Below are 3,658 nucleotides of genomic sequence, written 5' to 3' on the forward strand. Positions count from 1 at the left end.
CCGCAGGTGCTTACCTTCTGCGGACAAGCAGGTGGAACGCCGCTAGGCGCCGCCAAGTTGTCGCGGGTCACGTGGCCGCTCGCGCCCCCGCCCCGCCCTGCCCGCCGGGAGCCGTCCAGGCGCAGCCCTTGCGGGAAACTGTCGGCGCCGAGACCCGCCCGGGGGAGCGCGCGTGCGCGCGGGGTCCTGACTGCGGGAGCCCGGGCGGCGGAGCGGGTCCGGCCCGGGGCGGCGAGGGAGCCCGCGTCCGACTGAGCCCGCTCCCGCCGCGAGAGGCGGGCTCCAGCCGCGGTTCGCGCGCTCGCGCTGAGCCCGGCGCCCAGGTGGGATGGAAGAAGCCTATCAGGTAAGCGTGGCATCCCATATTTGTAGCATCAACATTTGGGTGCATGGAGACCTGAAGTTGGGAGGAAAAAATCAAGCACAATCGAGCGTTCAACTTAGCACTTTGTATTGTTTGCCACTTCGTTGCGAATTATTTCCCTGGATTCAACTCGAAGGTAAAATTTGCTTCCAAGTCGCCAGCTGCCCCTTGGCAGTCCCATAATCTACATTATTCAACGGAGACTCCAGACAAGACAGGATTAATGTGCAGCTGCAAAATCTGTTCTGGGCATGTTTAGGGGACTTCTCATTTCCCAAGGACACCCCCCGCTTAGCTGTATTAACTGGAGACTTAATCCTACATTTGACTTTTAAGAATGAGAGGATGACGTCTGCCAATTGCGCTGCTGAAAGATGCAGCCTGCAGAAGGCCAGTTGTGAGTCAAGTGAGGGAGCTGATGCATCCCTAGTGATGACAGTGCCCATTTGTAGCAAATTCACGTTTCCTCTTATTTGCGTTCTGGGGCAGATTCCATCCTGTCATGGACCAGGTATCATTCATCTTGGTAGTCTGGTGCCCAGCAAAGAACTGATATGCAAGGAGTATCTGGTGAAGGAATTGAACTCTCCATGGAACCTGTCAAACCAAGAATGTAACAGTTTCTTGGACTTTAAATGCAATGAAGACTGATAAGGATTCTTGGTAAATGTGTTTCCTAATTAATTTTTAACGATTTAATTTAATTATACACTCAGTGAAAAATCCAGACAATTCAGAAATGAGTAAAGGAAAAAGTGCAGTCCCCTTCCTCACCCTGTCTGCACTCCACAATCCCACTCTGCAGATGCAACCCCAGTGTGCATCATTCCAGGCCTTTTACAGGCAAATATTTGTAAATATTTTAAATGGATTCACAGACTTACTGTTGCAACTTGTTTTTTTCCATTCATCATAAACATCAAATCTCAGAACACTTGGCTCATTCTTTTTAATGACTACATAGTTCTGATATTTTTACTTTTTAAAGAGAGTGAACTTTGGCCCTGGCAGGTGTGGCTCAGTCTGTTGGAGCTTTGTTCTGTACACCAAAAGGTCACAGGTTAGATTCCCTGTCAGGACACTTATCCAGGTTGTGGGTTCCATTCTGTCTGCGGTGCAGGAGGCAACTGATTGATGTTTCACTCTCACATCCATGTTTCTCTCTCTGTGTCTGTCTCTCTCTCCCTCACTGCCTCCCTCCCTCTCTCAAATCAATAAAATCTTGTTCTTGGGCGAGGATTAAAAAAAAAGAGAGAATGATTTTTTTTGGCAGTTTGTTAGAGGACACATGCTTTACTCTTTGGTGACCCAGTTTTGGGTGCTTTTGGGTCACCTTGAAAGATAAAGAGAAATAATGTTCTCCACTGAGGTAAATAAGATGTATGGGTTGAGAATGAAAAGTGCCCCTACAGGTTACTTCAATGCCCACCTTTTTCAAACCCAGGTCAATTTCAGGGAGAGATTTTTTGAAGATGGTAAACAAAGGAGCCTGAGAGTTAGCAGGACACAGAATCTCAGGAAGTGTGCAGAAAAAGGAAACCCAGAATCCCTAGTGAAAGGTCAGGAGGCATTAAGCCCAATTTCAAACATCTGAAACAGAACACATGTTCACATGATTTAGTTCAGCCAACCTGGGGAAAGCCATTGCAGAATTTATTCCCCTTCGACTAAAAGGACAAGGAAAAGTAAACACGGTGAGGACTCCGGTGGTACCACCATGGTGGAATCCCCAATTAGGTTAGCATAGGACGTGGCTGTATCAGATGAGTGAGAAATGAAGCAGGTAGTAACTTGCATAGTTCATCCACAGATTCTTAATTTGGTTTCTTTCATACCACATCTTTCTGCTATTATAGAAGGATTAAAAGCTGCCAGCATGTGTCCTCCTAAATCATCAATTTACGAGATATATGCATACTGGCCAATAGGATAAAGGGCTAGCCCACTGATAATCTGGGACCTCTTGCAATGCTAATATTCTGTGGTCCTGGGCTTCTAGGGCATTATGCTTTCATCTAGATGAGTAACCATTAGTGACTCACGATTCCATGTCTGCCCATCTTCCCACCTGTGAAATGAAAGTTAATTATATTGTGGTACCTCACTGATTTGAACTCCCTCCATTATTCAGAGTTTGTACTTGAGTTTCCTGAGTAAAAGTTGAATAATTTTTCAAAACCAGGGTTCAAGAAATAAAGGATAACTTCTCAATACCTTCATTTTTTTGTGTCCAAAAATTCATTCTTCAATGATAAAATATGTTTATTAATTGTGATTAATCATTGTTTTATAGGCCTTTTACCTAGGTTTTTAAAAGATTGTGTCTTATTAGAATCTTTTAAAAATATTTGTATTATTTTTTTATAAAAGAAATATATCAGAAATAAGTTCTGATACTTATATTTTTGAAAAGTCAGTCTTACCTTTCTCCTTCTACTTAGTAATATTTTATTATAGACTTATACCATATAACTTTTTCAAAAGTTGTATATAGTTTGTGATAATATTTAAATTATATCGGTCTCTGTAATGTATGTATTGAATTTGTAATTCACATTTGCATTTTTAAATGCTCTAGGGGATTATGTGACATTAAATCCTTTGAAAATAAATTTTGCTTTGTAATACATTTTGTAACTTGTTTTGCAAGTTTAAATTTTAAATACTCATTAGGATTACCTGTAGTGCAAGATACTTAAAAACATAGTACGCCCTAATCGGTTTGGTTCAGTGGATAGAGCGTCGGCCTGCGGACTCAAGGGTCCCAGGTTCGATTCCGGTCAAGGGCATGTACCTGGGTTGCGGGCACATCCCCAGTAGGGGGTGTGCAGGAGGCAGCTGATTGATGTTTGTCTCTCATCGATGTTTCTAACTCTCTATCCCTCTCTCTTCCTCTCTGTAAGAAGTCAATAAAATATATTTTAAAAAAACATAGCAAGGTGCTTACATATCTATAGAAGAAAGTTATTTATGAACATGTAAAACTAACTGAAAAAATGTGGTGTTTTTTACTGGGCACAGAGCAGGTTCTATGTAGTCTAGCCTTCATTCACCATTCCTGAGCTTGTGCATCAGTTTTGCCATCTGAATCAGAAAAAGTAGCTTTTTTATTTGATTTCAGGATCATTTCTTAGCATTTTACTCTATAGCTTGAGAAGAGTATTTCCAAAACTGCCCTCTAGTTTGTTAAATTTTAGTATGAGGAAATACTTTTATTTATTTACATGTGTTAAGTCAAATATTCTTTCCAGGAACTAGGAGTTCTGCATAAATATCATCTGTGCATACAACAGG

The 3,658-nt window shown here is 42.2% G+C and overlaps 1 protein-coding gene across 1 annotated transcript in view; it reads right to left on the reverse strand.

Annotated features, from left to right (window-relative positions):
• The window catches only part of METAP1D (methionyl aminopeptidase type 1D, mitochondrial), a 70,432-nt gene extending 70,383 nt beyond the window's left edge, over window positions 1–49 (reverse strand). Inside the window, exon 1 of the mRNA XM_014468215.2 lies at window positions 18–49. The gene's annotated coding sequence lies outside the window, so the exon portion shown is untranslated. The remainder of the gene's footprint in view (window positions 1–17) is intronic.
• Window positions 50–3,658: the final 3,609 nt, after the last annotated feature.

The sequence above is a fragment of the Myotis lucifugus genome, unplaced genomic scaffold, assembly GCF_000147115.1.
Source record: "Myotis lucifugus unplaced genomic scaffold, Myoluc2.0 scaffold_5, whole genome shotgun sequence".
In the NCBI taxonomy this organism is placed as follows: domain Eukaryota; kingdom Metazoa; phylum Chordata; class Mammalia; order Chiroptera; family Vespertilionidae; genus Myotis; species Myotis lucifugus.